Source organism: Squalius cephalus, assembly GCF_949319135.1.
Source record: "Squalius cephalus genome assembly, chromosome: 8".
In the NCBI taxonomy this organism is placed as follows: Eukaryota; Metazoa; Chordata; class Actinopteri; order Cypriniformes; family Leuciscidae; genus Squalius; species Squalius cephalus.
Genome location: NC_137129.1, coordinates 14492401 through 14505944, shown reverse-complemented (window position 1 = coordinate 14505944; position 13544 = coordinate 14492401).

The window sequence follows — 13544 nt, the reverse complement described above, 5'->3', positions numbered from 1 at the left end:
ATGTAGACGAGTTTGTTGAGGATCAGTGTTGATGGCTGTCGTGTCGATGAGGCTTTCACAGGGCTGATGAGGCTGGCACTTCAGGGATGTGTTGTGGATGGGTCCAGGCACAGGTCCACCACCTGATCTGGATACGGCCCGGATCCAGCTGACTTCAGTAAACCTTGGAATAAACAGAAAGACTAACATTAGCGTAGATATTCTAGATATCCATTCTTCTTATGATGTAACGAGTACATCAGGTGTTATAATACAAAATGTATTGCAATGAACTGCAATGAAATTGCAGAAAACAATCTCATGGAAAGGTTTTTACACCTGTCTCAATGGATGTCTTGTCTTGTGGATTAATGTTACATAACAAGATCGACCCACAGCATTCAATAAACATCCTTTGTTCCAAAAGAAACTGTTAAAACATTGTTAAACACATAAAAGACCTATGAATTGGCTTAAATGCCATTTTAATATCAGCCAAGTTACCAATTATTTATGCTCTCAAGCTTCAACAAATTCATCAATTAAACTAAACACTCTAAAATGCCATTCCCACAACATACCAACAAATGAAACATCCTGTTCACAACATTCCTTTCAAAAAGAAACTCTGAAAAGCATTAAAGATGTAGATCCAACATCGTAAGATGTTCGTTCATCTTCGGAACACAAATTAAGATATTTTTGATTAAATCTGAGAGCTGGCTCACCCCTTCATAGGCTGCTATGTAGCCCAGAAAAGTTAGTAAAAACATTGTTACAATAGTCCTAGTGACTACAGTGGCTCAACCTTAAGTTTATCAAGCGACGAGAATACTTTTTGTGCAAAAAAAAAAAAAAAAAAAAAAAAAAAAATTTTCAACTATTCATTTTCTTCTATGTGGGCCTTTGATTGAGTTCACGAGAGCACCACGACACATGCGCGAGAACTGAAAATAATTCTGCAATTGCTTCAATTGCAATTGCATGAAAATGCATTATAGTTTAATTTTGCAAATAGTTTGTTTTTTGACCCACTTAAATAGGACTTAAATACATCTTTGTATGTAATTTCATAATTATTACTATTTATTCTTTTTTTAAATATGGTTAAAGAGTACTGCTGAATGTACTGACAAGCATTTATGGTAAACTACATTAAACTTTAATGTAATTTCTATTGACTTAAATTTCTATTGACTTAAAACATATTTTCATATATTTGTAATTACACATTTGTAATGATATAGTTCCAATTTAGCAGTTTTTAAAATATATAAATGAAATAAAATACTAAATGAAATACTAAATAACACACTACAGTTACAATTATAATCAAGTACTTCACATGTTCTTTAGTATGTTAGTAAACATCAAAAAAGTGTGCTTATTTAAAGCACAATACAACATTATTTAAACATAATTATTTAATATGTACTTTAAAGTAAAACGTTTAAAATTGCATTATTACAATGTGCACTTTTATTACAAGACGTTATTACAAAAAGTGTACTAAAATGTGTTAAACAGTCATGAACGTGTATAGCTTTACTTAAAGGGATGGTTCAGAATAAAATCAACCTATAGGGTCCTTTGCACCATGACCTCACACTCTAAAATAACTATCAAAATAAAAGTCCCACAATAGAAGTCTTCTTTCTCCAGGAGCCTTTTATACATATATAAATATGTAAATCAATATACAAAGAAATATAAAACTAAATGAGTATTTATAATTTTATTCATTATTTATGTATAATTGTATTTTTTCCATATTTATTTATTTTTTCCATATTTATTTATTTATACATTTATTTATTTATTTCCACTTTTATTTATGTATACACGTATTTATGTCTACATTTATTTCCACATTTATTTATTTATACATTTATTTGTCCGTATGGTAATGAAGGGGTCGTGTTTAACCTCAGACATTGCAATCAAGCTCATAGTGGCAGTGTTGAAGCTTTGAGGCCACAGTGACATTTTGTGATGAGAACAAAACGAAACACAAGAGGTTTGTGGACAAGCCTTCGCAAATCACACGGGGAATGAATGACTTAGAGATGGGCAATATTGGCAAAATCTTATTATATAATTTAATATCATCCCAACGGTATGTATATTGAGTGACCATGCTTTATCCTGGACACGGCCATAAAAAAATCTTCTGGCTGGGATTTTTAAAATGTCTTGCCACACATGAACAGAGATCACTTCTTCATAAATACGTAGCTGACTCACCTGTATCTTCCTCGGTAACACTTTAGAATTCTGTTTCTTACTTACTGCATAACTAATAAAGAATTATTGAAGAACTAATAGGTAATTCTTCATTAACTACTTCTTCACTACTGTTAACTACTAAGGAAGATGTGTTAACTAATCAGTATGTAATATAATTGTATGATTGTGTTAAGTAACAGTTAGTTAATCAACAATTAATTCTGTCATACCTCCTGAAGAACCACTATTAATTATCTACTAATTAAGGTTCAAGAAAAGTAACTAAGAAGTAACTAATGAACAGTCATACAAAACATTGAGTTGTGACCTTCTTCCTTATTTACTAATGTTATAGAAGTAGTGTTATGAAAATATAATTTTAACAAATACATATAAATGTTAAAGAGGTTTTTGCCTGTGTGGTTTTGTGAGTGTGTTCTGTAATAAAAAAGGAACCCTCAAGTGCCTTGCCATAACTAACCTCAGATTAGTTTTTATATTTTATGTACAGTACTGTGTATGTCTGTTTTCCTCAGCATAGAATGCATTGAATAAATTCATGTATTTGAGACAACGACTGAGGGAAACTGAAAATATAGGGAACTTATTAGTAATTAATAAAGAATTATTAGATAATTCTTCAGGAATTACTTAGAACCTGAAAAAGTATTCTAAAGTGAAAATATAGGGAACCCATTAGTAATTAATAAAGAATTATCAAATAATTATCCAGGAATTAGGCTACTTATAACCTGAAACAGTAGCCTATGAAACAACCATTCAAGCCACATCTTACTTATTTTATAAAACTTTAAAAGCTGAAATCGCATCACTCATTCCTGGGAATACATTTGACATCACAGCCTGACCTTGACGGAAATAAATATCCTACGCCAACCAGAGAAAAAGTCTCAGCCGTGTTCAGATTTGTAAACCGTAGCCTACAGCTTTGGTTTTTCAATCCGCACCCATTACCCCAGGCTACTAGCTGTAACAGTGAACAAATTCATAATCCGTGCACGCTTTCGCAATCATTTTGTAAATCGTTCTTTCGCAATAGTTGTTTGTAATATTCAGTTCCTGAAAAATTATGAAATACTGTTCCAATAGGTGAAGTTACACAACAATATGGTGATTGATTGATAATATTTGGATGTAATATTCAGTTCCAGTGAAAATCTGTTCCAGTTAATGGAGTAGGCTACACAGGTGATGTGTAGGCTATTCAGTGCAGTAAACTCCACCCGCTGGAACAGTTTCTTACAGTAACTGAATATTACACAACATCACCTGTTCAGTTTTGCAAACTGTACTCACAGATTTGTGGCCTATACCTTATTTTAGAAATCTGTTTTTCTGTAGGCTATATTGATTTGTTGTGTATTGTTAAGATGAATACAACTGTCTTAACTGAATGTTTCTATGATTTGGCGATGGGGTGTGTAATGTATAGGCTATGACATGAAACCGCATGTGGTTAAACTGAAACCCCCCCAGGTCTCCCGTATTTTGGTACCCAAATGTTGACAGGTATGGTCAGCATCTTCATCCCCTTCGGTTCAAACATGTAAGAGCACAGCTCAAATCCTTCTCGTTTTCTGTCCCTGGTTGAATTTCGCATCGTTTTCAGTCGCTAAACCACATGCACAGTTTATGCTATGTGGATAGGCCTACTCAATTTTGATCGGGGGAATAAGTTTTTAACTGTTTTTGTACAAGGGATTTGACGTTCTAAACTAACGCACTGCTTCCTTGTAGCTTAAACATACACACATAGGCTATGCAAACAGTAACTCACACAGTACAGATCGCAAGCACGCGCGTCACTGTCTGTCCTGTGATTTATCAACAAAATCGCCATCGAAACTGGAAGTTATAGCATGTATTTCTGTTTTACAGTAATTTAATCCCACTTCCCTATTGGCAAATAGACGCCACAAAGACTGGGAGGACAAATTCTTACATGCAATTGTTCTCACTAATGCATTCAGATGTAATCTTACCGTTCCACTTCATCTGTATCTTTAGAACGAACAAACTGAGTAATGTAACGACCCATAACTGATGAAAATCAACTGTTATGTTGAGGGTTCCTAGAATTGAGTAATTTCCATGTCGGTATAAGTATGGAAAAAAGAAAACTAAAATTAAGACAAATAAAAGGGGGGAAAAAAAGAACTTCTAAAAAATAAATTTATCATAAACAGTGTTTTCATGGCAAAAGTTTAGTGATCCTTTAGTGATTGTCGTACACAATTGAATAAATTCAAGTTGCACATTTTTACTATGCAAAGCTCTTTGTCTTTTACCATAAGCTAGTCTCTTTTGAACTTCACTAAATGAATGTGTGTGTGCCACTCAAACCAGCAACAGATAAAGGAACAGACACACTGTTAGACTTTGCCGTAATTTTACAGTTACTTACCGCAAAAAAGCCCAGTAAAATACCACTTATATTATTTACGGTTAACTACTGTAATATGCACTGCATTATGGGTATTTTTTTATGAAATTTACAGTAACTTACTGTATATGGAATTTACAGTACTTTACTGTTTACGCAAAAGCAGTAGTGCTACTGTAAATGAAGAAGACAGATTTTTTTAAGTTTGTATATGCATATTGTATTTATGTTTTAGGCATATTAAAATATCATAATGATAATGTTTTATATATTTCTTCCCACATCTTGTTCTGCAGATGAAAATCATGAATGCGCTTTCTGCATTTACTTTACTGTGTAAAGCACTTTTAATTGCCAAAGTGTATGACATGTGCTATATGAATAAAACTGCCTTGCCTAATGTTGCATCACAATAAATAAATAAATAAAATGGATGTAATTGATTGTGAGAGTGAATAAAGAATATGCTGATGTACATGGACTCAAGTCGCTTTTTTGGAATTTATTAAATTCAATAGCATTCATGTAAAATATAAATAATAAAATAATGTAAAATGGGCATCATACTGTAAAATGAAATTGTGGTAAGGGCATCTTACTGTAAAATGAAATTGCGGTAAGGGCATCATACCGTATAACACCTTTACAGTAAGCTACTGTAAAGGGGAACTTACAGTAACTTAGTGGCAATAGTGCTGCCAGTAAGTTACCGCAAAAATACGATAAAATATCTAACAGTGCAGTACTCTGTTTGATCATCCAACATCAAACAACAATTACAGTATCAAACTGATGTGTCAGAGGTGAATATACGCAGGTTATAAAGCTTCTTCTCATCATGTAAGCACATGTTATCACTTTGAAAAAATCCCCAGAGAAAATACAGATATTTACAAAAACATTTAATAATAATAATAATAATTCATTACATTATAGCTCTTTTCTCGGCACTCAAATCGCTTAATCTCTCAGCCCCTATGGTTTACACTGAGCTTGGGATTCCAATCGCCCAGGATAAAACCATGGGTCCAGCAACGTACATTGAATTCTGGGCATTAATTGGGATACGGTTAATTTCCAGGTCTCACTGCACAAGGAAAAATCGATGTAATATTTCTGGTCTCGTCCACCTTCCTAGTCCAAACTGTTCTAAATGTGAACTGCTATCTTTGCTCAGCCACTTAAACTTCACAATGTGCATAATCCTGCAAGGCTGCCCTATCATCTCACATCTCCACTCCCTTGCATCTTTGATCCATGCGCTAGAAAACTAGCGTCGGGCCGCAGCAGCAGTCCTTCAGCAAGCCCGGGCCACGCTCCAGATTCTTCTACTACCAGGCCCCACTCTCCTCTTCCCTCCAGCGACACACTGCGGCTTTTCCTGGCGCAGCACCCCATACAACAATGCCCACCCCTTTCAAAGAATGCCTTCCCCCTAGCGTGAGGTTGCCTCTGCTAGTGGAGTAAGCTCAGCCATTGCTCAGCACTTTGCTCAGCACTTTGAGTCACTCGAATCTGTTTTTAAAAATAAATAATAATCCATTCCACCCGCCAACCGCCTATATTCTTTGATTTAGATATCTGCATCTGATCATCACATTACAATTATTCAATTAAGCATGATAATATGGTAACATATCACACTGAAGTAGGCTGATTAAAAATTAACATTTATTTAAAATAAAAGTTCTTCTTTTGGCAAAATTACATTTCCTTTATAGCCTAAACAGAGGCTTTACTCCCTTTAAACTTAAATTGTCAATGTTTCATTTTTGAAAACACTTATCGGAATAATTTTTTGTACCTTTATAAAGGGCATTTTTCCCCTAATTTTATTTAATGCATGCTCTAAATTTCATTTCAAATTCTTACATTTTATCAATACATTTAATTAAAATAATAAGACACTAGGCTGTTACCAATCAAATTAAATCATTTACATTGAAAAATTATAACTGTATTAAATGAGATTATGAGATTGTTTTGAATATTTTTTGAATATACAAATAAGGAATGTTGAAAAGAATCATACTTTATGAAACTAAACCGCCAGTAGGAGGCGGCAGGCGACCGTCTTAATGAGCGAGTCATTGAGTCATTAATTTAAACGATTCGTTCAAACGGCTGATTTATTCAGAATGAGGCAGTTTAATAATGGGTAATTGAATCTTTGACTCGAGCGATTAGTTCAAAACGCTGAATCATTCAGACAGTAATGAATCATGGATGCGTGTTGCTGTGAGATGCGCTATGGTTCTGTTGTTTGGAACTATTTTCGCTGCTGAAACAGAACAAAAACAGTCATTGCCTCTAAAAATGTAAGTAGCCTAACTTAGTTTTAATTATCTGTTTATTGAACTGTTATGAAATCATCTCGGTTTCAATCGTGATAGCATTCAGGAAAACAGCATTCTGGTCGTGTGTAGCCTATATAATGTTATTGTTTCTTAACTATAATTAATATGTTATAAATAAGTTAACTGCGCGAACCTCAACAGCGCAACTTTGTTACCGTCTGTACATTAGATAAGTTACCATGATGCGAGTTCCGTGTCTTTATTACAGACTCAACACATTATAATGATTCATCTGTCATCCACCCTCGATTGAATGGAATGTTGTTATTACTTGGCCCGCTCGACCCGCGGATTATGATCTGTGCAGCACTATCGACAAACTATCGAGTAGCCTACGTACGTTTTGACAGTGAAGTGATATCAAAAAACCATGGTAAAGAACAGAGGCTGAACGTACCAGAAAAATAATACAGCCCGATGGGGGGTAGGGTTTGAAATCGTATTTAAATACATACTATTTTTGATAGGCTAACATTATATATTTTTTATTTTTTTAAATCAGTACCCCCCAACTATTATTTTCCTCCCTTTTGGGAGGTACCAAGTCTCATCTAGGGGGGTCGGACCCCCCCAATACCCCCCGTAATTCGAACCGTGCCTACAGCTCCTTCAGCATAGTATGAGGATGCCTCCACTTGCGGCACTTGGATGGGTGAAATGCAGAGCACAAATGGGACACCATACTTGGCCACACGTCACATCAAAAAATAAAAAGGTATGACAATGCAGAACCAAATAGTCTCAAAGAGATCTACAGAAAGAGTGTGTCTCGTATCTCTATTTTAAACCCCACTGCACGTTCACACAGGCAGGCTTAAGTTTAGTTTATCATTATCTTATAATATCTTTATATATCATTATCTTATAATATCTTTAAATGGTATAAGAAAAGTCTTTATTATCATTTCAAGAGGTCTTAAATTGGGGATGGAAAAACGGGAATTACCATATGGTTTAATGTGATTATTAAACTTCAAAAGGTGATGATTTAATTCAATTAATATCGCTGCAGATTTCAAAGTAAATGCATGACGCTGTTGCACATTCTACAGGCTCGTGATTTCAGAGCAGTTCACAATCAACAAAAAACGCAGATTTATGCCAAGCTATTAGTGATTGCTAATGATCTACTGTTGCTGAATTATGAGTTTATGGTGTTTATATTATTGATCATTGATATATACATATCTATGGTTTATATCACCTGCAAACTCACCACCTTTTATAGAAATTCTTCGTTCTAAGAAGTGCAGCTGCATAAGCGCCAGCAAAACAGTGAATTAGCATTTTCATTCAGCCCATCTGAAATCAAGCAAAAATCAACCCATATTTTTACACAGCAAGCACACAGTGTTGGGTGGATCGAAAAGGGGAATGAAAAGAAGCAAATGTGCATTTTGAAAATCTAAACATCTATTTTAGATAATCATTAATCATTTTCTCATCCCGTTTCTTAAAAACTGTTTTAAAGCTGAAATGTGACGTTTATCATTTTACAAAACTTTTTGTTTTTCACTTCATCATGACATTTCACAGTCTAATATGTTACCGTAGACATTGCCCTACCCTGCACATACATTATTCATTTTATTTATGCAAGTCTTAAAAAGGTCTTAAAAAGCCTTTAAATTTTATTTTCAAAACCCTGCAGATAGCCTACCCTGCACATGGTGGTGCTGTTACTTAGTTGAGTAGTAGCCTCAGGGTTCTCAAGTTTTATCAAAAGCTTGGAGTGAGATCCTATGGTGAGATCACATGCGGTTGGGGGAGGAGCCCTAATGGAGCCCCACCCCCACCTGTCCCCGCCCCCCAATTTCACCCATTGTTCATATTAACCAGCACAATTTATTATATTATAACAATTGAAATTATAACAATTGGTAAATCTGAAAAATGACAGAGCGATTCATCACATCAAATATACTCTTTAATGTTATATTTCAAAATTACAAATAAGTTATACAAAAATTATAAAAAAATATAAAAATTATAACAAATTGCTCCAAACAGTTTGGAAAAACAAATATTTTTGCATTTTGAATGTGTCTAGTTGAAATGGTATAATGATGTATTGTGTGGTGGGACATTGTGAACAAATTACATATTAGAGTATTATTATGGTGTGTGTGTGTACACAAGAGTACACACTCCAGCTTATGAAATATGTTGTGTTGTAAGTGTTTGAAAAATACAAATACAAATGCAATGGCAATTATTATGTTTTGACAGGATATAAAATATTACCCAGAGCACTCTGCTTTAATACATGTAGCCTTAATGTAACTAGAAAGACTATTAATACAGAATAATATATAATTTAAAATAAAATAAAATAAATACATTTAAATTTATTTAAAATAAAATGAAGAAATACATCTTCATTCCTTCCATTTCCCTTAGTTTCAGATAACGCAAGCTAGCCAAACTGAGCCAAAGCTTCTGGCCTGGTTGCAAAGTAGTTGTAGAGTTTTTGACTGCATCAATAATAATGTATACGATGGTTTATATATTAAATGTTCTAGCCTAAAATTGTTAGACGAGCTTTCTTCCAACTTACCTTCTCCATCATTCACGACGTGTGTTCGCGCGATGTTGTTGGTTACCTAGTAACAAACGTATGGTGGCCGAGAATGTTCCGTCAACTTCCGTGTGTTCGCGCATCTATGTTGCCCATTAACGAACGCAATCTGGCCGAGATACGTGCTGGCGGCAGGAAACTTCACTTTGTGTGCCTGCGCCTCGTATACAACGTTATATATAAAGCTTGCAGGACAACTTGGTTGGCATTGCCTTTTCAGCGTGAGAAATACACGGTGTGGCGTGTGAGCGTGTGAACTGGTTGAATTGCGTGTGTCTCACGGCCAATGCGTGAGACTTGAGAACCCTGTAGCCTAATTCTCTGGCTTGCCTTGTTCCTCATATTTGGTTGATATCTTATCAAGAATATTGGAATGAAGTTCATGACAGCCTCATGTGTGCTGCCTGATTGAACTGACAGTGGTTCAGTTGTGGAATAACTTGTTTACTGTTCCAGCATGCTATAGCTTGTACACAGAACACCTAATTATAGTATACCAAGTCCAGTTGTATCTTTAAATTATGCATATTATATATAATATATAATTTATTTTAGAGCGGTGGTATAATGCCCCTTTTTACAATATGTAAAAGAAGTCTCTGTTGTCAACTTGTCCCCAGAGTGTGTATGTGAAGTTTTAGCTTGAAATACCCCACAGATCATTTTGTACAGCATGTTAAAGTTGTCCCTTTTTGAGGGTCAGTAAAAATGCGTCATTTCGTGTGTGTCCCATTAAATGCAAATGAGCTTCTGGGCTGAGCTTCAAGAGCTCATGTGTGTTAGCAGCTCTGATTACCTCACGCAGACAAGCACTAAAATGTCAGAAACTTTTCTGCCTTTTATGTTTAAACTGGAGTCGGACAATGATGGAGAGACTCAAGAAGAAGTGACAACATATAGAATGCAACAGGATGTTTCTGAATGGTTAGTTGATGAATTTATGTTGCTGATGTGGCGTTCTATATTCAATTAGCATATTCTGTCATGATAATCTATAAAATAGATAGTGTCGGAACTGTTGTAAGATGCCTACAGTGACATGCTAATGCATTTGTGTTAAGTACTGTATTGCATGTGAAAAGATGGATGCGACACCTTGAGCAGACTCACAAATGTGCTCAACTACAACAGCTCTTCCTCTTCTCAACATGGACTGCATGTTCCTGGGGGTGGGGTTTATGTACATTTTAGGGTTGATGTTGTCTAACCCGGGAGGAATGTCATGTAGTCCCTACCAGCCATTTGTTGTAGTCCTTAAAAAACGATTTTTAAGCAAATATCTTCCTTTGCTTTGAACTTTGAGCGTTGTAATTTTGCAGATGTTGTTTATGCTCAACAGCAACATTACACACTAACTAAAGTTAGAAAAGTGAAATCATAATCAACCACCCCTTTAATGTCAACATTGCTGTTTTTAAGGTCTGCTGAGCCCAATGAAGAGAGACCAACTGCTCAGGCTTCGCTCAGAGATTGAGACCGTTACAGATGCCTGGCGGAGCACTGCCCTCAAATCAATCTTGTTTGTACAGTCAAGGTACGACAAGGTATTTTTTTTTTTTTATTATTAATTTTTATAAATGACGCACCTCTGAGGAAAATAACATCACAACATTTATTTCCATCAAGAGGTGCATCAATTTTGGGTCAAGATCTTGCGTTGTCAAGCACTCTGTAAAGTCTCCTCCAGCACAACCCAAAGACTTTCAATGAATTTAAGGTATGGACTCAGAGGTGCCAAATCATGTGTGAAAATGATTCTTCTTTCTCTCTCCCAACCATTCTTTCACAATTTGATCCTGATGAGTCTTGACATTGTCATCCTGGAATATGGCCATGATGTGTCTTCTTGCATGATTGTTTAAGAAATGAAAACATACACAGTACACACTCCATCAATTAAGGTTAGAAGAACTGTTACCAAACTTATAACATGCTAGAAACATAATAATCATTGCAACAATGATCCAATCATAGACTCTTAAGCATTTGTCTATTTAAATCCAAACAGTGACCTTGGCTGTGCAGTGTATATTCATTGATTTGAATTGAGTAACACATTGAGAATCAAATAGAACTGAACTGAGATCTTGTGAATTTAAATCAAATTGAATCATGACATCTGTACCGATACCCAGCCCTGCTGCATCTGTCTCTGTTCTCAGAGCATGCATGATTTACAGGAAATCATCAGATCTGCCTCTGAGCATTAAACACTTTGTGTGAAGTTTCTAGAGCAACATGCTAAACAGGTTTCTCCCTGCGGATCCATCGGCTTAAATGTAGTGTACACGCTAACATTGGCTAATTGTTTTGGTGTTTGTTCACAGGGGCAGATGTATGAATATTCTGGTTACCACCACTCAGCTAGTTCCTGCTTTAGCTAAAGTGCTTTTCTATGGCCTGGGTGACGTTTTTCCCCATCGAGAACATCTATAGTGCCATTAAAATAGGTAACAGGTTTGGTTTACCAAAATTTTAATTCAGACCCTCATGTCATTCCAAAATAGCATTGCAAAGGGGTTGGAAATTTCCAAAGATTCTTGGAAGGTTTCCAAAAATTCCTGGAAAGTTTTCAAAAATTCTGGAGAAGTTTCTGGAAACTTTGAAACCCTGTTGCAAAGCCAGATGGTCCAGACTTGCAGAACACAAGAGGATAATGTTAAATAAAGAATGTTCAAACTGCAGTTTTTTCTATACAGTGACCAGGGGCTGTCAAGCTCCAAAAATGTAAATTAAACTACAACCGTATAGACCTTCAGCTGTCAAAACATTGTAAATAAACATTTCCACATATTTCCATTTGACAAAAAAAAAAAAAAAACATTATCTGGAAACCGTGGGTTTCAGCAATAATACATCACCGTAGACCATAAGATGTCGTATGACTTACGTAGACTTGGAATGAAGGCTTAGCTCATTTTACAGCTTTCATCCACTTTCATCATTATATAGAAGAGTCGTCACAATATTCTTTGAAAATTCACCTTTTGTTTCAGGGTATTACAAGTTACATGGTTTTGTACAACCGTGAGGCTTAATAAATTATTCCAGTATGTTCATTTTAAACATCCTCTCCTTTTAAAATCATTGGTATCAAACTGAAACTGAGCACAAGGGTACATTTACACATGGTATAGCTAACATTTGTTAGAGTAACGCTGAATGACTCGTCTGTTAACAGGAAAAGAGAGTTGCTTTGAACGCATCATCGCTCGCTTTGGGAAGAAAGTGACCTATGTTGTTATAGGGGACGGCCGTGATGAAGAGTTTGCTGCAAAGCAGGTACAATACCAGCATTTGGACATACAGTATTACATAATCCTGTCAACGTGATCACATCACAACATAATACCTCATACATTAATGATGCTGCTATTCAGGGGTTTACAAACTTTTTTTTTTTTTTTTAACTCTATGACCTAAATTATTTATGTAAAGCATACCCTGAGGTCAGTAAGATGTTTTTGAAAAGTCTATTATGTTCACCAAGGCAGCATTTATTGGATTTGATGTAAAAACAGTATTGTGAAACATTACAAAATAAAAAAACTGTTTTCTATTTTAATATATTTAAAAATCTGTGACAAGATGAATGACAGGCCAGTTTATGGTGACAGGATGCGTGTCAGGATGGGACAGAGAGCAAAGACGCAATTGTATGACATGATAATATGTTTGATTGTAAAGCCTGTCTACTCTTTTGCTATACACTCAAAAGTATGTACTTTTTGGGCGTAGTATAAGTAGGCGAAATGGGATTGTAACGAGGTTAAATGTTGTGGGAAGGAGGCAGGAACCGGCGAACCTTCAAACACTTTTTAATGCCAAAAATAAAATAAAACAAATACAAAACGAAAGTAAAAGACAGCAGCCCCTCACGGACGACTACTGTCACATCAAATAAAATCCAGGCCTGGCCTCTCTCGATCTCCACGTTCGCACCGCGCCGTTCTCCCACGGCCCTCAGCCTAATGTTACTGAATGAAATGTCGACCCAGGA